This window comes from Ahaetulla prasina, chromosome 1 (assembly GCF_028640845.1).
Source record: "Ahaetulla prasina isolate Xishuangbanna chromosome 1, ASM2864084v1, whole genome shotgun sequence".
NCBI classification, from domain to species: Eukaryota; Metazoa; Chordata; class Lepidosauria; order Squamata; family Colubridae; genus Ahaetulla; species Ahaetulla prasina.
In genome coordinates, this window is record NC_080539.1 from 343,347,169 (window position 1) to 343,373,583 (window position 26,415).

Sequence of the window (26,415 nt, forward strand, 5' to 3'; positions counted from 1 at the left end):
TTATTTGCTATAGACATTATTCCCAAAACATATTTTATGCTAAGTACTGTTTAAAAACCCCCAAAATTTGATGCCAGTAAATTCCTTCAATTCTACAATTGAAGCTTAGTTGTCAACGAATTTCAACAAAAAGAGTACACTTTTCTCCCATAAAAAGTGTAACAAGTAACAAAACAATGCATTTATTGACCCAAAGCATAATTAACTTATATAACTCAGTGCCACTGCTACAAGTTTAGTTCAGATGGCTTGTGGGAGGGCTAGACAAATTCTTGAAGGCTGGACCATCAATGAATTCATTGCATGACTATATAAAACTCCATCTTCAGATCAGTATAGAGCTGAATGCCAGCTGCTGGCAAAAAAAAAAAAAAAAAAGCAAGAGGAGGCAGGGCTTCCAGAAGCAACTTTTTCGGTCAGCAGCACCTTTGAAAGTTCTTAGGTTCAAACCTTGCCTTATAATATGGAAACTAGGGTTGAGGTTATCTGGCATTGTCCACCCAGTTGGAATTTTATAGCCTGCAAACACCACTAAGGCACAGCTGCTGAACGGGACATGAGAGGTGTTTTGTATATTTGATTAGGAAGTTTCAGTTACACTGAGGGAGTTACATGCTGCTTTAGTTACATAAAACGAGAGCTGGACATCTGGCTGATCTTTTTATGTTTTCTTCCTTTCTTCTGAGTTGATATACGGAAGAAATTTATTACTCATGAGTTGGGACAAGGTGACTCACACTGACTGAATGAAGTAGTGAAATCCTTTGTAAACATCCTTTTGTCAGAACCACCCAGAGGTTTTTCAAGGCCTAGGGCAAAACTAAAAAGTTGATTTATTGTCCTTGTATTCCACTCTTCCGCCATATAATCAATGTCAATGTGTATCCCCACATGCTTATGGCTTCTCACAAAAGAACTTGGGATTGATAGTTCTCTGAAACTGCTGAGCATTCTTTACTGGGTCTCTCCTCACAGTGCTATATTTCTGAAGTTCCTTGGAAAGAAGACATGATTATTAAAGTAGCTTATCTGTGGTAGCCTAGGTATGTTGTCCTGTGTATTGGGAGAGCTTGTACATTGAAGCTGGGGTTCAGATAGAATCCCAGCTTCAGATAGAACAATTCAAGCAACAAATGCTCTGTCACATTGGGAAAAAAATTCAAAACATAAAATACAAATTAGATGGACATGACCTTGTAGATGACCGTCACTCTGCCAAGGACCTTGGAGTACTTATTTCTAAAGATCTAAGTGCCAGAGCCCACTGTAACAACATTGCCAAAAAGGCATGAAGAGTTGCTAACCTAATCTTGCATAGTTTCTTCTCTGGTAATATTGTACTACTAACTAGAGCATACAAAACATTTGCTAGATCAATTCTTGAATACAGCTCATCTATCTGGAACCTGCACTGCATATCGGACATAAATACAACCAAAAGAGTCCAGAGATATTTTATGAGAACAGCCCTCCACTCCGCTACCGCTATTTATTACATAAGGTAATAAAATACCTTATGCCACCAGACTCCAAATTTTGGGCTTAGACAACTTAGAATTACACCGACTTCTGTCTGACCTAAGCATAGTACATAAAATTATCTGCAACTATGTACTTCCTGTCAATGACTACTTCAGCTTCAACCACAACAATGCACGAGCAAATAATAAATACAAACTCAAGATAAACCACTCCAAATTCGATTGCAGAAAATATTTTTTATTTATTTATTTATTTATTTATTTATTTATTTATTTATTTATATATTTTTTTATTCAAAAAGTTTTACAAAATTCCCCCCCCCTTTCCCCCCCTCCTCCCCCCTCCCTTCGCAACCCCCCTCCCCCCCCCAACTTCCCGGAACGAGCACAAGGTATAGTTAAAAATAAAACAAACATATGCTAAAAAAATTTCATCCCAACTTAATTATACCCCTACAATCATCAATTCTAACTTCCCAAAAGCAATCAAAAATAATACATCATAATCATTCAAAAACAGTCTGATAACTCTTAGTCTGATATCTACGTTGAATATAGTCAATCCATTTTTTCCATTCCTTTAAGTATCTTTCTTGCGTATTGTCTTTCAAAAAGGCTGATATCTTCGCCATCTCAGCCAAATTGGCAACTTTCAATATCCATTCTTCTATTGTTGGTACTTCTTTTTTCTTCCAATATTGTCCTATTAGTAATCTATTTATTAAATTTTTATACCTCCCTTCTTCCGAAGGACTCAGGGCGGTTCCCAGCCAAATAAAACAGTAAAAAGTGCACAATAAAACAGTAATTAAAAAACTTATTAAATATAAGGCCAAATTAAAATCCATTTTAAACCATAAAACCACATAAAATTTAAATCCAAATATTAAAAACTACTAAAAATTTCTATGCCAGTCCTGCGCGAATAAATAGGTATATCTTCAACTCGCGGCGGAAGGTCCAAAGGTCAGGCAGTTGACGGAGTCCTGGGGGAAGTTCATTCCAGAGGGTGGGAGCCCCCATGGAGAAGGCCCTTCCCCGGGGGCCGTCAGCCGACATTGCTTGTATGACTTCAGTAACAGAGTGTCAATGCCTGGAATGCACTACCTGATTCTGTAGTTTTTTCTCCAAACCCCCAAACTTTAACCTTAAACTGTCTACTGTTGAGCTCACCCCATTCCTAAGAGGTCTGTAAGGGGCTTGCATAAGTGCATCAGTGCCTACCATCCCTGTCCTAATATTCTTTTTTACTTACTCTTTTCATGTATTCAAATTATGTTTATACTTTTACCTGTTATCCTATATATGCTTGACAAAATAAAATAAATAAAAATAAATGAATACATTCAGAGTTAGGAGAGTCCATTGCTTGATTCACAGGCTTTAGACTCTGTGCTAAACCAAGAGCAAGGGCAGGATTAAAAGGGAGTAGAGGGAGTGGATCTTAGTCTGTGATGCCCGATTGGAGCAGATTCTTATCAGAGGTGGATCAAACTTCAGTCTTGCCTGAAGCTGCTTATACAATACTGGCACAGACCTCACAAGCTATTCCCTATCTTGGATTTATTTTGCATGAGTAAAGCAATTTACCATGAATTTATCCACAACATATATTCTTTGTTCTACCCTGCAGCAATACAGACTCTAATGACATGTCTTCGAAACAGGAAGATGAATCTCAAGGCAGCATGGAAAGAAACCTGCCCTTAGCTATCTCCAAAGCTTGTCTTCGCTTGTCTTTCCTTTTGTATAATCATTATTACAGAAATGAGAGGTTTGAAACTGTTCTCTATGGTGGGCCAGGTAAAATGTTATCTGAGGTCAACAGTCAATGCCTTTCAAAACCCCTACTAGTATTTTGTGTGTGTGGAAAAGAGCTTTGGGGACTATTTATTTATTTATTTATTTATTTATTTATTTATTTATTTATTTATTTATTTATTTATTTTTCAATCATATATAAGATAACAGGTAAAAGTATAAACATACTTTGGATGCACGAAGAGTAAGTAAAAAGGAATATTAGGACAGGGACGGTAGGCACGGAGGTGCACTTATGCACGCCCCTTATGGACCTCTTAGAATGAGGTCAACAGTAGACAGTTTAAGCTTAAAGTTTTGGGGGTTTCTTATCATAGAAGAGTTACTAGAGTAATGGAAGCTGCTCTTCATGGGTTGTGCTGATATTGATTTTATTGGCCCAGATTCTCCCAAGCCTACTTCCGAAAGTTCTGACACAGTTTTTGGCGGTGTTCTGCAGGGCTTGGTATTCTCTCCATTCCTGTTCAACATTTATATGAAGTTGCTGGATGAGATCATCCATCACCATGGACTGAAGTTTCACCAATATGCTGATGATACTCAGCTGTATGTCTCAGCCCGTGATGAGTTAAGTGATGCCATGTCCTCCCTCTCACAGTGCCTGGAGGCTTTTAGGGGATGGATGGGGAGCAATGGGTTGAAACTAAACCCTGGCAAGACTGAGTGGCTCTGGGTTTGGGATTCATTTGTTGGCTCAGGGAGAATTGCCACCTTTGGTCTTGGATGGGGAAGCACTACCCCAGTCAGACCCTGTGTGTAATCTGGGGGTTCTCCTGGACTCATGATTCCTGCTTGAAGGGCAGGTGGCAGTCATGGCCAGGAGGTCCTTTGTGCAACTGCGGGTTGTGTGCCAGTTATGCCCTTTCCTGGACCAACAATCCCTACTCACAGTCACTCATGCCCTAGTCACTTCCCATCTTGACTATTGCAATGTGCTTTACATGGGGCTGCCCTTGATGGCTTGTGTGATCTGCTGTCACTGAGGCGGAGGGTGGGGGTGATTTTATTTTATTATATTAATTTATTTGATTCTTTATTAGTTTTATTGTTTTAAATGAGGGTTTATATTCTGTAAGTTGCCTTGAGTCGCCATGTGTGAATAGGCGGCAATATAAATTCAATAAATAAATAAATAAATTCCTGTGAAAATGCACTTAAGCAAAATTTGAGCAAAAAGTCACAGTACACATCAAACTAGAAATTTGTATGTAGTTTTTTTTTTGTTTACAAAAATTACAATGGCAGTGGCAAAATCAGGAACTGACTCAGTCTCTCCTAAATTATAGGGTCAATGCTACCGGTTCGCTCTGGTTTGGGTGAACCAGTGGTGATCAAAACTACCAGTTCAAGTGAACCAGTAGTAAAAAATGCTTTAAAAAGGTAAAAAAAGAGGTTCCAACAATTGCGCAGCATATCTGTGCTGTGCGATCGTCTGAACCTTTTAAAAAACTTTTTAAAAGCATTCTTTACTACCTATTCGCTGGAACCGGTAGTAAAAAAAATGTTTTTAAAAAGAAAAAAAAACCAGTTCCAAAAATCGTGTGGCACAGCTGTGATTGCTGGACCCTTTTTTTTTACTTTTTTAAAGCATTTTTTTTACTACTATTCACCCAAACCGGTAGTAAAAAATGCTTTGAAAAACTAAAAAAAAAAGTTGGCCACACCCACCCAGCCACATGACCACCACCACCACCAAGCCATGACCGCCAAGCCACACCCACAGAACCGGTAGCAACAAATTTTACATTTCACCACTGGGTCAGCCTATAGACTAGGCTTTCCCAACTTGGTTTCCTCCAAATGTATGTTAAGCCAATGTCTGTGAAGAGAACTGGATTGAGGAAAATTACATAATTAATTTCTGATTGAAATTTCTGATTGCAGTAGATGAATAATGAATTAGTGATTTTCTGAAGGACAAAAACAACAACAACATCATCTTGCTTATCCAGTGTCTGTCTGCAGTTTAGTTCAATTAGCATCAGAAATAAGCAAATTTCTGAGCTCAGAAGCTTTTACATGTTAAGAAAGAAAGAAAGAAAGAAAGAAAGAAAGAAAGAAAGAAAGAAAGAAAGAAAGAAAGAAGTTATTTTATTCCCTGAATTCTCATGTACTCTGTTAATATAGGTTTCTGGAACCTATAGGGAGACTCTATCAGCATTCAGCATGCCAGCTAGCTGCAGAGATGCTAGCCCCACCCTATTAAGGGAAAGATGGGATCAGCCAAAAGGCATCAAAGTGCAAGTGGAACGATCGAGCATTCTTCCCTTGTAATAGCATGCCTTGTAATGTGGGAATACTATTTTAGAAGGCTGTGCAAGACAAGTAGGAAAACTTGCAGAGACTAAAGGTCTCAGTCACCATGGTTTATGATTGGTAGATGGCTCCATTGTTTCCAGAAACAGAGACTACCAACACTCCTGGGTGCTTCAAGGGGGACAATGAAAAAAGAACACTGGATTAAGGAGTCCCTCGTTTTGATCCAGCATGGCTCTTTTTATGATCCTTCTTTCTTTTTTAGGCCATTACCTAAATCAAAACCAAGTCTGAGAGATTAAAAATAAACCTTCTTGTCTTCTTGTGTTCATTGTACCAACCTCGTTTTAAGGTTTTGGAGAAGATGATGGTTTCTCTACCCTTTAAATAACTCTTCCCGTCCCCATTCAGCTGTCTCTTTCATTCCAGCAGGTCAGACCTGTGGCTCTTTTTGATGAGACACATGCAACCTGACCCCGTGTTCCCCTCTACTTATCCAGCTGTCCCTCCTTCAATTCTCTTCACTGGATCCAGGCAAAATCACTCTGATGAATTCTTTATGCCTGTCACCATACAAGAGGAAGGGCAGAAGGGTTAAAGGGCAGGGTATTTTAAACAAGTTTCAAAAAGGAATCTTCAAGCTCTAATGAAATATGAAATCTACTTGGGCTGGGTGCAAAATCAAAATAATAATTTGAGGTTTTGTGATAATGACAAGCAAATATTTCAAGTTGAAAATAGTAGTTTTTTAAATGCTCTCAGTGAATGTCGCCTTCTCAAGGGCTTTCTTCTCAGCACAATTTGGCTATTCAAGTTTTCAAATATTCAACTATTCGGTTTAAATATTCCTTCATTGAATAGATATTCTCGCTCCTAAACTCTCTGATAGAAAAATCCCAATTTTGATTTATGAGGATGATAAATAATAATAAAACTCTCCCAAATGCAAGCCGGCATGAAGCATGCACTGAAAAGCCTGGCAAACTATTGTAAAGATGAGTATGTCTGTTGTGGCAAAACCCAAATCTTACTTTTTCAAACAGTAAACAGAAATACAAATCACTGATTAAAAATAACACAACTTAACAAATTGACCAATATAAATATCTAAGAGTTGTCTTTCAAAATAAAAGTCTAAGAAAAGAGCCTTCTCTGCCATTGGCCCTGCCTATGGAACATCTGGCCTCCAGAGGTGAGGCTGTCCCTCAGTCTACCGGCCTTCCAGAAGAGTGTGAAGTATGGGGATCTATGAGTGGCTTGAAACCCTGGGTTGTGGCTTGAAGGTGCTCCCTCTGTTTTTCTAACTTTGCTTTTACCTCTGTTTGTAACTCAACCTAAACAGACAATCTCTTTTTTAAATACAGTTTTGTCATTTTTATGTGGAAACTGCCCAGAGTTACTTAAATAGTGAGATGGATGATGTACAAATTTGATAGATAGATAGATAGATAGATAAATAAATGGAAAACTAGGTATGTAAACTAGCCATGTTGTTTCAAAAGTACAAAAAAAGCACCAAGGCCTTCTTAAGATTCTACATGATGTAATGAGGTCAATTTTGCCTCGCTACAATTAAGCATTCTTGGACCAAATCAATTGCACAACTGACGAATGGGATTCATATAGCCCCCCCTCTCATTACATAATCTATCAATGTGTCCAATTGAATTTCCATAGGGCCATTATAGGTTCCCTAAGATGCATGGCCAATACAACTAGACTAGAAACAAAAATGTCTAGTTTTGAATCTCAAGTTCCAGAATATTGGTTAACCTCTGCTTTGTGGCTTGTGATGGAGAGGCTTGTTTCCTTTCCCCTCCCCCCTCCTGAGTTTTTACAGCCTAGCCAATACAGTAGTTAAGACCAGTGGTGGGATTCAGCCAGTTCGCACCACTTCGGGAGAACCGGTTGTTAACTGTCTGAGCAGTTTGGCAAACTGGTTGTTGGAAGAAGAAGTGATGACACCGGTGTCATGGACAGATCATTTTCTCCTCCGCCTAGACTTTCAGACCGCCGCTCACCACCGCAGGGAGACAGAACCAATGCGTTGGTTCCGTCCCAGGCGCCTGATGGACCCCGAGAGGTTCCTGACAGAGCTTGGGCCGTTTCCTGATGATCTTGCCCACGGCACGACTGAAGAACTAGTTGCGGCCTGGGAACAGGCTGCGGCTGGGGCTTTGGACCGTGTCGTGCCTTTGCGGCCTCTGACCCGGCGTAGATCTCAATTGGCTCCTTGGTTCTCTGAGGAGCTGAGAGAGATGAAACGCCGGAGAAGACGCCTAGAGAGTACCTGGAGGTCCAGCCGTTCCGAGGCTGATAGGACACTAGTTAGGTCTTTTTCGAAAGCCTACCTAGTGGCAATGAGGGTTGCGAAACATTCCTATGTTTCCACCCTCATTGCGTCGGCAGATAACCGCCCGGCTGCCCTGTTTCGGGTGACCCGTTCCCTTTTACACTAGGGGAGACGGGATGACCCCTTGCAGGGACGTGCTGAGGAGTTTAGTGGTTATCTATACAATAAAATCGCTCAGCTTCGGGATAGTTTGGACCAAGATTGTGATGATCCGGATGGGATGACTGAGACACGTCTTGTTGATGTTGTTTGGGATGGGTTTGATTCTGTGGCTCCCGAGGACATGGACAGGCTGCTGGGGAGTTTACATGCCACTACATGTTTACTGGACCCGTGTCCCTCCTGGCTGGTGCTGGCCACTCGGGAGGTGACACGAGGCTGGCTCCAGGGAATTATAAATGCTTCTTTGTTGGAAGGGGTTTTCCCCGCTGCCTTGAAAGAGGCGGTGGTGAGACCCCTCCTCAAGAAGCCTTCCCTGGACCCAGCTATTTTGGGTAACTACTGTCCAGTCTCCAACCTTCGCTTTGTGGCGAAGGTTGTAGAGAGTGTGGTGGCATGGCAGCTTCCCCAGTACCTGGATGAAGCCGTCTATCTAGACCCGTTCCAGTCCGGCTTCCGGTCCGGGTACAGCACGGAGACAGCTTTGGTCGCGTTGGTGGATGACCTCTGGAGGGCCAGGGATAGGGGTTGTTCTTCTGCCCTGGTCCTGTTGGATCTTTCATCGGCTTTTGATACCATCGACCATGGTATCCTGCTGCGCCGGTTGGGGAGTTTGGGAGTGGGAGGCACCGTTTATCGGTGGTTCTCCTCCTATCTCTCTGACCGGTCACAGACGGTGTTGACAGGGGGGCAGAGATCGACCGCGAAGCGCCTTACTTGTGGGGTGCCTCAGGGGTCAATTCTTTCGCCTCTCCTGTTCAACATCTACATGAAGCCGTTGTGCGAGGTCATCAGTGGCTTCGGGGTGAGTTATCAGCTGTACGCTGATGACACTCAGCTGTACTTTTCCACCCCGGGCCACCCCAACGAAGCTGTTGAACTGCTGTCTCGTTGCCTGGAGGCTGTACGGGTCTGGATGGGGAGAAACAGATTCAGACTCAATCCATCCAAGACGGAGTGGCTGTGGATGCCGGCACCCCAGTACAGTCAGCTACAACCGCAGCTGTCTGTTGGGGGCGAGTCACTGGCCCCAACAGAGAGGGTACGCAACTTGGGCATTCTCCTGGATGGACGGCTGTCGTTTGAAGATCATTTGGCGGCCGTCTCCAGGAGAGCCTTTTACCAGGTTCGCCTGGTCCGCCAGTTGCGTCCCTTTCTGGACCGGGATGCCTTATGCACGGTCACTCATGCTCTCATCACTTCCCGCCTGGATTATTGCAACGCTCTCTACATGGGGCTACCCCTGAAGTGCACTCGGAGACTCCAGTTAGTCCAGAACGCAGCTGCGCAGGTGATCGAGGGAGCTCCTCGTTGCTCCCGGGTAACACCACTCCTGCGCAGTCTGCACTGGCTACCTGTGGTCTTTCGGGTGCGCTTCAAGGTTTTGGTTACCACCTTCAAAGCGCTCCATGGCTTAGGGCCCGGGTACTTACGGGACCGCTTGCTGTTACCTTATGGCTCCCATCGACCCGTACGCTCTCACAGAGAGGGTCTCCTCAGGGTGCCGTCCGCCAAGCAATGCTGGCTGGCGGCCCCCAGGGGAAGGGCCTTCTCTGTTGGAGCACCTACTCTCTGGAACGACCTTCCCCCCGGTTTGCGCCAAATATCTGACCTTCGGACCTTTCACCGGGAATTAAAAACTCACTTATTTATTCAAGCGGGACTGGACTGATTTTTAAAATTTAAATTTTTAATCTTTTGTAATTTTATATGGGGTATTTTAGGTTAGGTCAATCTGACGGTTTTAATTCGGCCACTATTGAATAGGTATTTTAAATTGATATTTTAACTTTGTATACTTGCTGTTTTTATCTTTGGTTGTACACCGCCCTGAGTCCTTCAGGAGAAGGGCGGTATAAAAATTTAATAAATAAAATAAATAAATAAAATAAAATATTAGGGCAGAGAACCGGTTGTTAAATTACTTGAATCCCACCGCTGGCTAAGACCATCGTGTGCCTGCTGCTTGAACTGGATAGGATGAAGTGGGAGCGATGTGCCGAGAAGAAAGCAGTTGTTAAGCATAGGGCCAACCAGACAAGCCTACTTGCAGCAACATGCCTATTTTAGAAGTTCCTTCTGGGTTTAATACACGGGCTTAGGATTTCTCTTTGTCAAACACTGGAGTTGTAGGACAGATGCCAAGTAGAACAGTGGTGAAATTCAATTTTTTTTTTACTTCCGATTCTGTGGGTGTGGTTTGGTGGATGTGGTGTGGCTTGGTGGGCATGGCTTGGTGGGCATGTCAGGGGAAGGATACTGCAAATTCTCCATTCCCACCCCACTCTGGGACCAGCCAGAGGTGGTATTTGCCGGTTCTCTGAACTACTCAAAATTTCTGCTACTGGTTCTCCAGAACCTGTAAGAACCTGATGGATTTCACCCCTGAAGTAGAGGCATCTCCTTAGAAAATAGATGGTGGCAGAAGCAAATTCCAGACGAGCAGTGTTGTGTATATAACCACTGAGTGGTTTTGAAATCTCCAGTCTTTCACCTTTGGGTTCAGCCTTGACACTACCAATATATTACAGCTACATTTTTAAAATCTACTACACTGTTTAGTAGAGAAATCCACTGACATAGGATAGGTTTTATTTTTTTATTTAAATTTATTGTTTTATCATAGAGAATAAAATACAGAACCATAAAACAAACAAAGAAAATGAAACAAAGCAAAAATGTATGTCATAGGGTAGATTTTATTGATGACAAATCCAGTCTAAACATTTGACTGACAATGTGATGAACTATAATAATAATAAAAATAATAACCACCTTCCTTGGAATTGCCTATGTCCTCAGGCACTTGGCTAGAACCTAAATTATTAAATTTTCAACAGTCTTAGATTGTGAATTTACTGGAGATTGCTAATAATTTATTAAATTATTTATTTATTAAACTCTTATGTCACCCATCCCTCTGGGCAGCTCACCACTACCAAAAAAGTCACAATAAAATTAATAAAACATAAAAGGTAAAGAATGATGAAGTAACAGCCTGACTAGGTGGCTCAGTGGCTAAGACACTGAGCTTGTTGATCAGAAAGTTCAGTGGTTCAAATCCCTAGTACAGGTCTCCTGCATGAGCAGGGGATTGGACTAGAAGATCTCCAAGGTCCCTTCCAACTCTGTTACTATTATTATAACTCTCACAAGCCAAATACTGCCTGGAAATTTAACAATATTAGAATCAACATTAAGGAGGTAAATTGGCTGCATGCAAAAGAGGTACCAGGATTTTCTTTCTTATAAAAATTGAAAAGGCCCTCTGCTCTCATAAAAGGATTAGTGGACACCTTTATTAGAGCAAGCACACAAACCAGAGCAGTTTTTCATTACAGAAAATGAGTCAAGGAAATAAAGTATAGCTAATTCAAATGAAGAAGTCCCTCAGGCAGACATTTAAAACATGTTAATGCAAATCCTTGGAAGTTATCAGAGGTATTTTATCACTTCTTCAATGTGTTTCTGAGCTTTAAAGGAGGCTTAAATAATTGTTAGTGAAATAAAGAAAATGAGTGCAATCATTATGTAGTTTAAGAAGGTTAGACATGAGTTTCTCTTTTATGCTAGTTTTTCAGGCTTTCTACTATTTTACCCTATTTTTTTCCACAGAAAATCCCCCAATTAGCTAATTTTGTTTTCAAAACTGCTACATTGATTTTGCATCTTACTTTTTTTAAAAACTTAATTTTCTAGACAAGGCATTACTTCTGGGAAAGGTAGAACAAAAATGAAGAAGAGAATTAGCAGCAACAATGGAAAAGGATTCAATTAAAATGGTGGTCATTTGGGTGTTGGAAGACCTAAAGGACCAGGTTAGGGACAGAGTGTCATGGAGAAAAATCTAGCTATGTGGTCAGAGTTGACAATGATTTAATGTCACATAATCAATCAATAAATTAATCAATCAATCAACAAGCCAACCAACCAACAATTCCAGTTTTCTTTCAGGAGCTAAGGCAACATATTGTGCATCCATTTTTAATACAACAGTCCTCTGACATAGGTTGGACCAGAAATAATCACTGGCATAGAGTTTCCATAGCTGATGGAAGGTTTGAACCAGGAGCTCAAGATAGTAATGGAGTATTCAGTGTTTGCAAATAAATGCTGGATTTTCTTTCAACTTTCCTGCAGACTTTGGATAGGCTATCCATCCATTTAAAGCATTAACACACTGCAAGACTATGTGAGAAATACTTTGAGAAATGGAGCAAAGAAATGCTGCCTGGGGAATGGTCAGATAAGAGAGGGCATTGCCCTCAGTTGCATAATGGGTGGAGAAAAAGGCTCAGAAGGGACCCTCCCTAGCTTCTCAGACTATAAAGGAGACAGTGGGAGATCTGCACTTTCAGATATGTAAGATTCTTACAATAAAATAGAATTAACTAATCTGATTATTTTTCCTATCTGATCTATTTGAGAAGGCCGACATATATGTATTTATTTACTTAGGTGTTTGGACATCTCTATATCTGATTATCCCCCACCTCAACTCCCAATTTTTTTAAACACTTGCATTCATGTGGAGATTAGAGAAGGTTGTAATTCATTGTACTATATGATTGAGGAAGGTAAGGAGCAGTGGTGGGTTGCTACCGGTTCGCACCAGAGTGGGTGAACTGGTAGCGGCGGCGGGAGACTGCCCATCTGCCCCAACCCTTCTGCGCATGCGCTGAAGCACCTCATGTGTGCACAAGCGTGTGTGCGTGCACAAGCAAACTGGTAGCAACGGGATTTGGAACCCACCCCTGGTAAGGATAGCAATCAGTTGAAAGTGTCCAGAGTAGAGTTCATATATTCAAATTATTTTTCAAAAGTGGATTTATTATTCTTCCAATATTATATCTATCTTCATTTTAAGATTGTTCACTGTGCTCAAACTTAATTTGAAAGGGCTAAATTAATCGTACCAGTAACTTTATTGGTTAGCACCATATTTTCTTGCTCCATTTAAGGTTTCCTATGTGATTATCTTGAAGCAATTCCCAATTGCTTTGTGCCTCAGTTCCTCCATTTGTTGCCTGCATTTACACGAGTCGGGCATTATTAGTTTAAAGGTCAAAGGAAAATGACTAACAGCCTAAACAGAAAACAATGTGAAGTCCAAAAAATGTTTTTGGGGTGTAATATATGTGTCCGTTCTGTTTCTTAGAGCTATTACTGGGCCAAATACAATGTAAAAGGAAATGTTCTTTCATCTAATATTAACAATTAGAGTTGGGGGGTGGAGGGAAGCTCATTGACCTTAACACGAACAGAACTCAAATGAGTAATAATTTCCTCCTATTTTAGGAAAGCCTTCAATAAATCTATTGTTTTTCAGTTTCATGAGGTTAGGCTGGGTTTCTGGGAAAGCTGATACTGCTTATCAGGTTAATGCCCACCTATTATGATTTCATGAATAGCATCCTCAGCCTTGCTCCTATTTGTGATTGAATTGATATGGCTCTGGGAGAGGGTGTAGAATGTGGAGCTTTCTCAAGCTAGCAAAGAGGGAAAGAGGGCTGGTTCACACAACTGGGAATTCAATGTAACCCAAGGCCTGCAGTTCAGACAATGGAAGTTGGAATTCAAAGCAACTAGAGTGGCTCTGGTTTAAGAAGGCTGATCGTCTCTTTGCTCAAGTCAGGAAGGGAAAGGCGTCCCTGCAGATTTTTCTCTTCTAGTCATAGCTAACTGTAGAGGTCATCTCCATTTCAAGACCATTGGGCCAGCACTGTCCGAAGACATTTTCTGCAGTCATGTGGCCAATGGAAGTGCTACCTATTTATCTACTCACATTTGCATGCTTTTGAACTGCTAGGTGGGCAGGAGGTAGGCAAAGATAAGGGCTCATCCTATCGCATGATGTCAGGTCTCAAATCCAGGCTGTCGACTTTTCAGCTGACAAACCCAGCATTTTAACCCCTGACCCATCGTACCACCCCCTTTTTCCTCATGCCAGGGCCACATTTTATTCAGAGTGATGAATGGGAGAGATATTACAGATCATCAGATGAGAAGACTCAAGTAGATTTCTGATCTCCCTGAAAAGAACAGCTTCCCCTTCCTAGCTTATCTCACACAATGGCAAAACATTCCTGCAGGAAAAATAAAATTCCAAACATTTTTTTCTTTTTGCCTGCCTTGATGTACTGCCTTTTTGTCCATTTGGTCTTCCTTCAGGACTATGCCAGCAACCATAGTCTCACAGTAACGCGGAAACAACTTCCTGGTAGTTCAGATCTGCACATTACATTATTTCCATCATTTTGTCACCTGACTTGATCAGGAGAATTCAGTTCAGAATGAGATGTTCTTTTTGGCTGCTCTTTGGGGTTAAATTGTTCCCCTGATGGTGCAGAATAAATTATTATTTTCGATGTCCATATAAGTCTGATAGACTCTTCTCAGTGCTTCTTATTAATATTAATAAGTGCTTCTTATTAATATTGCTCAGCGTCAAGGTTTTCAGGAAGTTCAAAACATGCATAATACATCTTCACTGAAGGTGGGTTTCAGCAGGTTCTGACCAGTTCTGGAGAACTGGTAGCAGAAATTTTGAGTAGTTTGGAGGACCGGTAAATACCACCTCTGACTGGGCCTGCCCCCCATCTATTCTGTGCCTCCCAAGTCCCAGCTGATCAGGAGGAAATGGGGATTTTGCAGTAACCTTCTCCTGGAGTGGGGTGGAATTCGAGATTTTACAGTATCTTTACTCTGCCATGCCCACCAAGCCATGCCATGCCGACAGAACCGGTAGTAAAAAATTTTGAATCCCACCACTGATCTTCACACTGTTCTGAAGCTAGTTACACAAATTGCATTATGTACAGAGAAGGAAAGTCACAACACTAGTGCCATGTGAACCAGGCAGACCTCAACAAGATTTAGCAAATCACACTCAAATGTCACCTATTACAACATGATAACTGGAAAGAGGACTCCAGTTCCACCCCATTCGCCTTGTCTTGTGCTACTCTAAATAATCAGAATAAGAATTTTGCAACTTTAAGCAGTGATGCTTGTTTTCCTCTCTGTTCTTCTTTAATTTTATTATGTTAAAGGTAAGCTAATCCACCAAACTAACTGTACAGTAATGTGATTTGTTTCATTCTGGCTTCTTATGAATGAAGGATCCAGAATCTGACTTATTCATCAAGCAATGACTAAAGGAAGTCATGGCTTATCTTTTTCCTCAGTTTGAAAAACAATTCTATTTAGTTTGAGCATGATTTTATATATTTTTATTTATTTATTTAAGAAAATTTATATAGCTCCTCATCTCACTCTCACTCTCAGTGATTTTGGGTGGCTTGCGAAGATTTAAAAAAACACAATAATGCCTTTTTGGGCAAGGATTGGTGGTCCAGGAAAGGGCATAACTGGCACACAAGCTGCAGTTGTACAAAGGCCCTCATGGCTATGACCACCACCTGCTCCTTGAGCAGAAGTCATGAGTACAGGTGAACCCACAGATTACACACTGTGCCCTGCTAGGACAATGTCACCCCGTCTAAGACCAAAGATGGCAATTCTACATAGACCAAAGACCCCAAACCCAGAGCCAGTGGTGGGTTTCAATTTTTATTTATTTATTTATTTATTTATTTTATTTTATTAGATTTATAAACCGCCCTTCTCCTGAAGGACTCAGGGCGGTGTACAGCCAAAATAAAAAGAAACAATGTACAGTTAAAATAAAATTAAAAAACTTATTATACAGTGTGGCCGAAATTAAAATAGTTAAGAATCTAAAAACCCCAATTAAAACCAGAGAGAAGTTTAAAATTTAACACTAAACAATTTAAGAAAGCCCCGCACGAACAAACAGATATGTTTTCAGTTCGCGGCGGAAGGTCCGAAGGTCAGGTATTTGACGTAAACCAGGGGGAAGTTCATTCCAAAGAGTGGGGGCCCCCACAGAGAAGGATCTTCCCCTGGGGGCCGCCAGCCGACATTGTCTGGCGGACGGCACCCTAAGAAGGCCCTCTCTGTGTGAGTGTACGGGTCGGTGGGAGGCATGCGCTAACAGAAGGCGGTCTCGTAAATATCCAGGTCCCAAGCCATGGAGCGCTTTAAAGGTGGTAACCAGAACCTTGAAATGCACCCGGAAGGCAACAGGAAGCCAGTGCAGTCTGAGCAGGAGAGGTGTCACATGGGAGCTACGTGAGACTCCCTCTATCACCCGCGCAGCTGCATTCTGGACCAACTGAAGCCTCTGAGTGCATCTCAAGGGGAGCCCCATGTAGAGAGCATTGCAATAATCCAGGCGGGAGGTAACAAGAGCATGAGTGACTGTGCATAGGGCATCCCGATCAAGGAAGGGGCGCAACTGGCGCACCAGGCGAACCTGGTGAAAGGCCCTCCTGGAGACGGCCGCCAAATGATCTTCTAACGACAGCCGTGCATCCAGGAGAACACCCAAGTTGCGCACTCCCTCCTTTGGGGCCAATAACTTGCCCCCAAAGGTACCGACTCTGTGGGTGAGGCTTGGTGAGCATGGCTTGGTGGGCGTGGCAGTGGAAGGATACTGTAAAATCTTCATTTCCACCCCACTCCAGGGGAAGGATACTGCAAAAATCCCATTTCCTCCTGATCAGCTGGGACTTGGGAGGCAGAGAATAGATGGGGGCAGGGCAGGGGTGAAATCTAAAAATTTTCCCTACCGGTTCCTTGGGCGTGGCTTAATTGATGGGCGTGGCTTGGTGATCAGATGACTGGGTGGGCATGGCCAATAACAATAAATAATAAAAATAATAAACAAAGTATACAAAACAATAAGAGGTATCAAAAACCAACTTTCACACTTTACACACACACAACACAGTACAATACAACTGACTCACACACAATGTAAAAGCAGCTGCACTTCACACTTCACACAGCCACAAAAAGCTCAAAGACCAACTTTCACACTTTACACACACACAACACAACTCACTCACTCACTCACACACACACACACACACACAAAGCCACATACAGCTTTCTGAGATGTTGTGTGTTTGTGTAGTTAGAGTGAAACACTACAGAAACACACCAAATCTCAGAAAGCTGCACAAATATTTTATTTTATTATTTTATTTTATTTTGGACTTCAATTCCCAGAGTTCCTCAGCCAGCAAAGCCAGCCAGCATTAGTTGATCACTGAGGAAATAGATTACCTAAGCAATTGATTCTGTCTGGGCTGAAAGTGAAACTGCTTTTGGGCTGGGAAAAAAGCCATGCGTTCATCAGTAATCAGGTAAGTGCCTTAGAATCTCTAGTCTTACTTGTAGAAAACATGTTTTCTACAAGTAAGAGTACCAGTAAGGTTCTGCTGATGAGGAACTCAGGTGAGATTGCCAGAGGAGACTTAAATTTTTTTTTTTAAGTTTAAAGGCCCTACCGATCTCAGCTGAGGGGCAGGATCCTCAAAGGCTTTTTTTTTACTTTTAAAGGCATGTTTCGGCTGAAGAAAAAACGGCTTTTAAAAGTAAAAACAAAAAACCTCTGCTGATTATGCAGCTCAGCAGAGGCGGGGTGTGGCAGGGATTTTTGCTACCGGTCCTCCGAACCATCAGCCGCCATCGCTACCGGATCGCGCAAGCTGGTCCGAACTGGGAGCATTTCACCCCTGGGTCAGGGCCAGTCAGAATTTTTACTACTGGTTCTCGAAACTACTCAAAATTTCTGCTACCGGAAAATGGAGAAATTAGAACTTGAGGGTGAAAGAAGATGTGGTTTATGTAAATGAGCATAGAAATATTAAGACATGATTAAAAATATGGAAAAAGAATATTTTGGCGGAAATTGTAATTAAGTAAAATGTATTTGGATATGTTAAGTTGTATAAGATATGATATGGCCAATACTCTGTTCATAAAATATGCGGGTGAAGGTGTGGTGCAAAAAAAATCAATTAAAAAATGATTTTAAAAAATTCCGCTACTGGTTCTCCAGAACTGGTCAGAACCTGCTGCCCACCTCTGCCCAGAGCCATTCTGTCTTGCCAGGATTCAGTTTCAGCCCGTTGCTCTCCATCCCTGTGATAAGAAGCAATCACGATGTATTTCCTTCACTTGCCTTAACCATGCCAAAAGCATGGCTTGAAACATCTTTTATCTACTATGGCCCCATAGCATTGCCTTCATGTTGTCCCCAACCCATGAGTGGAACACCCGCAAGATATTTTCAGCTGTACCTATATTGAACTACCATTCCCTCCTTTATTCAGAGACTATCTAAGAACGGCCTCAAAAATATGTAAAATCAGTCAATGAATATTTTGGAAAGAAGTCAGGCATTGGGCTGAGAGAACTTTATGCAGATATAATTTTCTGGGGACTCAAGGATGGATAGCAAAGCAGTATAATTTTGTTCTAGGGAAAGAACTAGAGATTATACATCTTGGAGCACAGGAACATCTTGTCTTCAATCCATTCTAGGAGCAATTTTATTTAACTGTGGAATAAATCTTTACTGTGGCAACTTTTGTTGCTTAAGAAGTTGCACTGGATATTAAAATTAGCCTCAATTCCTTATTTGTTTATTTCAGTGGTGGGTTGCTACCAGTTCGCACTGGATTGGGCACTCCGTCCCAATTTCTGCACATGCGCAGAAGCACCACGTGTGTGCACGAGCACACGCACACACACGCATACAAGCGAACTGGTAGTGACAGGATTTGGAACCTGCCCCTGGTTTATTTGGTTAGTTGATTAGTTTGTTAGCTGGTTATTCAAAATATTCCTATACAACCTTTTATCATAATTACAAAATAGTTCACAATACAAACATGCAAAATTTATGCAGAATAAATGTCACACACAAAAAAACATTGCGAAGTGTACTTCTAGCTCCCAGCCACAGGATGTTCTGGCATTTCCTGGAAATGTTCCATTTTTCTCCCAAAATGCACTAATTTATTTATTTCAGTTTGAATCAGTATAAAAGCCTATGGACCACTTCCTATTCTGGAAGGGTTACCTCTGTCTAATGGCTAGATCAATATGTTTAAGGAGAAAAAAACCAGAATAGTTGGAACATAAATGTGTTTTATGGTTAGCCAGAAAATATAGTTCTCACACCTAAAAAGAAGCAGGCAAATCACAAAATGCAGCAAAATTCTCAAAAAATGCCAACAAACTCTCTAGAAGTTTCTTACTAGAATAGAAGTAGAAGAAAAACATTGCCCAGTGCTTAAAGTTTACAAAGGAAGTGTAGACAGCTTTCCAGCACGGACGTGCCATATGTCCTCAGCTCTGATGGCAGAAGCATCAGGAGAAGAGGTCAGAAGGTGATCAAAGCAGCTCAAGCCAGTCTTGATTTCCAAGAGAATTGTACATGCTTGGAAAATATGGTTGCAGTCAATCTCCTAATGATAACGAAGCCAACAATATAGAACTTACTTGGAGCTTTTTCTCAAGAGTACAGCAGCCCAATTGTCAGAGTTCTGAAAAGCTCTTTTAGTTGTCACATAGCGTGATTCCACTTTAAGAAGCAGGAGCGACCATCCCCAAAGTGCTAGGAAATGTTCTTGTTTCAGAACCATTGTTTGAGTTTCCTGTTGTTATAATTCCTGCACAAAGAATTTTAGGTCTTGGCGGCTGGCATTCCAAACCATACTTGGGTTCTAAACAATGTTTCACTCCAAGAATGTTTCCCATATTGGAAACCCATTATCTGCATTTTTATCTGCATGACATATTTCTGAGTATATATTTTGTTGCAATATAGACACCACCAAGAGCCTCAGTTTAGCTTAGCTTAGCTTTTCCTTTGGCATTATCTCAGATATATATATATATATATATATATTTAAAAAATAGTAGAACTTTTTCTGTTCTTAGTACTGTAATCCTTTGCTTTTCATAAAATATTACTTGGTTTAAGATATTATTTTAGTTGCATTATTTGTTAGAAATATCACCTTAGCAGCAATAACAATTTTTCTTCTTGTAAATTTTATTAATGATTCATCATTTATATCCTTTTCAACAACATATAGGCTGCATTCTTAAACCTTTGAGTGACATGGGGAGCACTAGAGCAATACATTTACTTAAAGTTTAAAGAATTGATTTAATTAAATTAAAATGCAGTTAATGCTTACCACATATTTATTCACCTTTCCACTTATGTTATATTCAATATTCTAATATGGCAACTTCTGAAGGATCCTTAGGCAGAATCATATCAGATTCTGGAGCTACAAGCTTCCCCCCCACCCCCACATTTCAAACAGAAAAGCAACATACAATGTATTAGCTTTTTAAAATATCTCTTTAGATTATTTCTTATTCAAGCAGGTTTTGTTAAAAAAAATTAAACAAGGAAACTGCAGTTTCAGATTCCCTCCTATTAGATAAGATGCCATGTTTTTTCTGATTGAATATGAATAGGACTGGTGCTATTCTGTTTTTATAAGGTTATTGCTGTTAGTTGCGAAGTCGGGTCCGACCCATCATGACCCCATGGACAACGTTCCTCCAGGCCTTCCTATCCTTTACCATCCTCTGGAGTCCATTTAAGTTCACACCTACTGCTTCAGTGACTCCATCCAGCCACCTCATTCTCTGTTGCCCCATTCTTCTTTTGCCCTCAATCTTTCCCAGCATTAGGCTCTTCTCCAGTGAGTCCTTCCTTCTCATTAGGTGGCCAAAGTATTTCAGTTTCATCTTCAGGCTCTGGCCTTCTAAAGAGCAGTCAGGGTTGATCTCCTCTAGGTCTGTCCAGTTTGATAGCCTTGAAGTCCAAGGGACTCGCAGGAGTCTTCTCCAGCACCAGAGTTCAAAGGCCTCAATTCTTTGGCACTCAGCCTTTCTTATGGTCCAACTTTCACAGCCATACATTGCAATTTTACATGCACCTTTTATAAGGTGGGGTATGGTTAATCTGTGGAGCTAATTGAGAAAACAGGTTAGGACAGGAAAAACAGATTTCTACATTTTTGACTTCCTACATATTTGGTGGATTGCATTCCCCATAATTCAGTCACACTAACAAGGAACTATGGGAACTGAATAAAATTTACCTGAGATTAAATTCCATCCCTGAATTTATCTCCTCTTGACCCACAATACTATTTTAGTCTGTCTAGACCAAAGAATAATCTACTTAAGGTTAAAAAAACTACCTATTTATAACACTTGTGCTATGGATTTTTACTGGATGTTATTCCAATAAAACTGGAAGAAAAAAATATTACAGAGACATAATAATAAGTAATAAATACAAAATAGTTTGATAGATCCATTCTCTCTCATCATCTGAAATGGATACCAGCAACCCAGCCTCAAGGTCATTATATTATGTTGCATTAAAAAACAAACCTCCAACACATCACAGTGAAATAGAAAAATTCCAATACTGAATGGCACACAAATGAATGTACAGAATGTGTCCATTCCTGTATCTTAAGCATCTGTTTCTTCAATAGTCTTCTACACTGTTTGGCACCTACCCAGATTAAGCTGACAGTATTCTAGTTGGAGAGTTTATGAAAGCTGATAGGGTGATCCACAAGACAAAGCCTCTTTAGTAATAAACATTACATGTATTTTGTGCACACATAGGAAAGAAAAATGGGGCTTGTAGCTGGCTTGGAATCTGCGGGCTGATAGATCTGGCTGAGCTATAGGCACGCAAACAATGTGAAGAGTTGAAGTTTCTCACAGCAGTCCATGTCATTCATTTTAGCCGGCTGATCAAATGTGGGAAAGAGCGGAGGATTTTTGCAGCTGTACATGAGCAAGTGCATATCCATATTCAAACATGGTCATGAGTATAGGGCACAACACACCCTCCATTTATTACTATTGTTGTTCGTTGGATTACTTTTTGCCTAGCAACTCAGTATGGGAAAAGTTGTGTGGTTTTTGTCTTATGAAACAAATGGCAGGAGATACCTATTAAAGTGGATCTGCAAGACCTGGCATCTGGCTGAATCTTCCCACCAGAGTTTCTAGGCTGTTTCTACCCCCAACTGCTTCTTCCTACTAGTTCCATTGCAGTTCCATGCTTAGAAGCTGCGTCTGCCAGCCAAAATAGCAGGACAGAATGTCCATATTTAAAAGCATTTTACAACTCCAAACACAAGATGGATGTTGCTCTTCCTTCCCTTTTCTGAGACCCTCTGGAATTATGGTACTGTTTCTCTGGAACTTGGCTCTCTCTTGGAAAGACAGGAACTCAAGTAGATATGAAACTTTATTGCAGATAGAAGCAAAGGTAGTAACAAGGAACAGTGACTTCTTCAAAGATATCATGCTAAAGCCTGAGCTTTCTTTACCTGTCTTTTGTAACAGATTGTTTGCAAACCATGTTTAGGCTGGTCCATTGGTTGTATTGCTTATGATTACAAAATGGTCTCAAGCCCTTGGTTTTCTTCCTTACCATCTCCATCCCTCACACCTTTACATAACAGAAGAATCTAGCAAGCAGTTTTGGAAAACGGAATACCTGACCACGTGGAATGAAGTCCCAAATAGATGCAATTTCTAATTTGGTTTGCGTTGGAAATTTATCATCCTATCATTGATTTATCAATATTACTACAGTATTGTGACTCTTGTGTATTTAGGAAATGCAAGGAAATATATCTCAAGATAAGCAATCAATAAACTGGTGACTTCATGAAAGTTACAATTGTGCGCACGGTTTCTCAATTAAGTTACTATCAGAATACTTAATTATCCCCTGCATCTAAAACAGAAACAAAAGAAAAAATGTTTGATAACTTCCTGTTTTCAGTCATAGAGTACAGTCTATGTTTTTCATGATTCCCTTCTTTTCTTCAGTTAAAATGGCAGAACTCTGTAAGATGACACAAATAGCAGTTGTCATTCAATGAACAGGCGGTGACCAGATTCTTTAGAGCAAGTTTGATAATGTTATAATCCTTCCTCCCCTGAGCATTGTTGCAATCCTTACCTCCTACCATTTTGAAGGGGGAAAAAACATACGGATAAAAAGATGTAGGTGGGTCGGGACATCCAACCCTGTGCATTAGAGAAGTAATAACTGCATTGCAGGAATTGTGCTGAATTGGAGAGAAATATTACTATCAGGATTAGCAGTCAACTGCTCTGTGAGGGGATTCTCTGAATTATAGGCGTTCTGTAAGAATACATGTCTATCAATTAGCCAGGTTTTCTGGATGAGAAGCAATATGAGGCTCTCTGTTATTGCAGTGCTTTGCTTAGCCTGCAGAGATTTTTTTTCTGCCCAGGCAATGGGGAAAAACTTCTTGAGATCCAATCACAATTGAGATTATTTTCAGCTAAATAGTCTGGCCTATTAAATCGTGTTGTACTATAACATAATCCGAGAGAAATACATGTTCATTTCCCTTCTGCTTCTTCACAGTGCACAATGAAGCCATTACAAATTTTAAAGGGCTGTTTGGTGGACATCATGGAATCATTGGAAATCCTTCAAAATATATGTTTCAGAGGAAGTAGGAGCCCTTTATAGCAGGGGTCTCCAACCTTGGCAACTTTAAGCCTGGAGGACTTCAGCGTTCTGGGAGTTGAAGTCCTCCAGGCTTAAAGTTGCCAAGGTTGGAGACCCCTGCTTTATAGCACCTCTTGTGAGTAGCTAGAACAGCCACATATTTTGCAAGGCACCTTCAAAGGTTGCTTCTGTGCATGCAAAGCCACTTCATTTTTTTCCCCCCCAGGATCATGGCATGTCCATGTTGGAAGAAATATCCTTCTGGGTTCAGTTCTAAGTGGAGAAAAAGACACTGGAAACATGGAGACTGCTTGGAAAGATGGTTCAATGGTGGACAGGATCACATGTTTGAGTTCCTGAACAGAAAAGGGCCAAGGTGCTGAGTCCCTAGGTTTTATATCCTCACTGGCTTTGAACTTCCTGAGGCACAGGAATCCTGATTGGTTGCTGTCAGAGGTCATAGCTAGCCTTGCTGGCTGATATAATCTCCCCAGGTGCCATGTGGGGAGTTTCTGTTTCTAGATGGATCCTATTGTGTTGCAGATGATGGTTCATTGACAAAGGTAGGGGTGGGCGGGTTGGGTTTCTGCCTCTGGCCCATTGACAAAGGTGGGAGCGGAGAGGCAGGAAGGTGGGAGCTGCTTTGTCTTTAAAACATGTTTCTCCATTTCTCATCCAGGGAAATATATTCTGCCTTTTTAATATTTCCTAAAATATTTCATTCTTCTAGGAGAGGGGTGGGTGCTAACTTCCTACATACACATATGCAGAGACAGTTTGGAGAGCTTCTGAAGCAGCTGCGTTAATGTGGATAAAGGTGTGCCTGCTTTAGAAATTTGAGAGGAGATATCCCTTGTGGACTCTTCTCTATTTCCAAGCAGTTCTTTTAAAGAATTTGCCTAGCTTCTGTATAGAACAAGTTCCCTAATAGAATGACCTATTTAGTAATTTTTTCCAGTTCTGTTATCTCTAGTGCCCTCTTCTGTTTGCAATATTATTGGCAGGAAGTTTAACTGTAAACTGCACTTGTTTCTCATTTATTTAGATTTCCTCTTATATTGTGGAACCACGGATCCTTCTAGTGGTATAAAATGCTTTATATTGCGTTTATGAGGCCATATTTGGAAGACTGAATCCAGTTCTGGGCACCGTGGTACAAAAAAGATGCCAAGACCCTAGAAAGTGTACAGAGAAGAGCAACAAAGATGATAAGAATAGAATTTTCAGAATAGAATAGAATAGGAGTTTTTTTATTGGCCAAGTGGATTGGATACACAAGGAATTTGTCTTGGTGCATACAGTCTCAGTGTACTTAAAAGAAAAGATATAACACAGTACAACACTTATAACACCAAGATACAACACTTATAACACTTAATGATAGTCATAGGGTACAAATTTAACACTTAATGATACAACAGGGATCTGGAGGCTAAATCATATATGTAACAAATGGTTAGGGGAACTAGATATCTCTAGACTAATGAAGAGAAGGATTAGGGGTGACATCATAACTTTCCTTCAGTACTTGAGGGACTGTCACAGAAAAGAGGGGTTGATTTATTCTCCAAAGCATCTGAGGGCAGGACAAGAATTAATAGGTAAAAGCTCATTAAAGAGAGATCCAACCTGGAACTAAGGAAAAATTTCCTGACAGTGGGAACAATTAATCAGTGGAATAGCTTGTCTCCTGAAGTTCTAATTTTGCCTCATTCATTCATTCATTCTGTTACCACTCCCGAGTGGAAGCATAGATATAAAAACATTAAAACACATTAAAATTAAGATTAAGAATAATTAAATTAATAAAACAAAACAAAACAACTAAATAAATAAATAAAACCAAATATTAAAAACCAAGATAGGGGGATCTACTTTTGTCTCTCACTCCATCAACATAGCATAGTGTGCCCCCATCAGGGCTCCAAGATAACTGGCATAATTAGGTTTTAAGGCCCTTCTGGAAGGGCAAAAGGTTGGAGGCTGATTTCATTTCAGGAGGCAAGATATTCCAGAGGGCATGGCAGAGAAGGTACTTATCCTTGACTCCCTCTGGGTAGAATTCCTTGGGCAATAGGATCTGAAGAAGGCCTTTTCTGCTGGTGTGAGAGCGGCTAGCTGATTCCATTGGAATGAGATGGTGCCTCAGATAACCTGGTTCCATGCCACAAAGGGCCTCAAAAGTGTGGTAACTATATCTTGAATTGGAACTGGAAGCAAATTGGCAACCAGTGCAGCTTACATAACAGTAATATTATATGCGCCACACTTTTTGTTTTAGGTACCTCTGCTATATTATTCTGTTTTATTTTCCATAACATTCTGCTGTCTCTAACTTCAGTCCTATATGTTGGTCCACTTCATGCTTAAAATTTTTCAAATACATTTCCATGGACATTCTGTTCACTCAAACATTTTCTTTTCTTCAACATCAACTTTCTATTATTATTTTTTGCTCCCCGGTTGATTTTAAAGAGTATTTGCTTTGACTTGTGGTGTTGACAATTTGTGTTTTAACAGTTTATAATCATTTTAATCATTTTAAATAACAGCTTCAACAGCCACCACTGTCAGTGTTCAAGAGGAATGTGAAGCCAATGCTTAAAGCCTACTTATTATCTGATAAAGCCCAAAAGAGGAAAAAGAAAATACTGTAAATGCCTGCCAAACGTCCTAGAGACTCATCAAAATTCTCCTAAATGGGTACCTCCAAAAACTATTATTGGATATTAAAAATGCAACAGCCAGGCATGGAAGATGTTATCTGGCCCAGTTATATCTTAAGCATCTCAGTTTAGCTTGGTTAGCCGGTATGTCAATATAAAGTAGCATGACAAGTAAAATGACAAGCAAGTGAAATCCCCTTTTAATATATATTCATATATTACCTATTGTATACCTGCTACATATTCTTATTCCCA

At 40.6% G+C, this 26,415-nt stretch overlaps 1 protein-coding gene across 1 annotated transcript in view; it reads right to left on the minus strand.

Moving 5' to 3' along the window:
• The window catches only part of NUDT14 (nudix hydrolase 14), a 142,750-nt gene extending 123,192 nt beyond the window's left edge, over nucleotides 1-19,558 (minus strand). Inside the window, exon 1 of the mRNA XM_058162874.1 lies at nucleotides 19,450-19,558. The gene's annotated coding sequence lies outside the window, so the exon portion shown is untranslated. The remainder of the gene's footprint in view (nucleotides 1-19,449) is intronic.
• Between the last annotated feature and the right edge of the window lie 6,857 nt (nucleotides 19,559-26,415).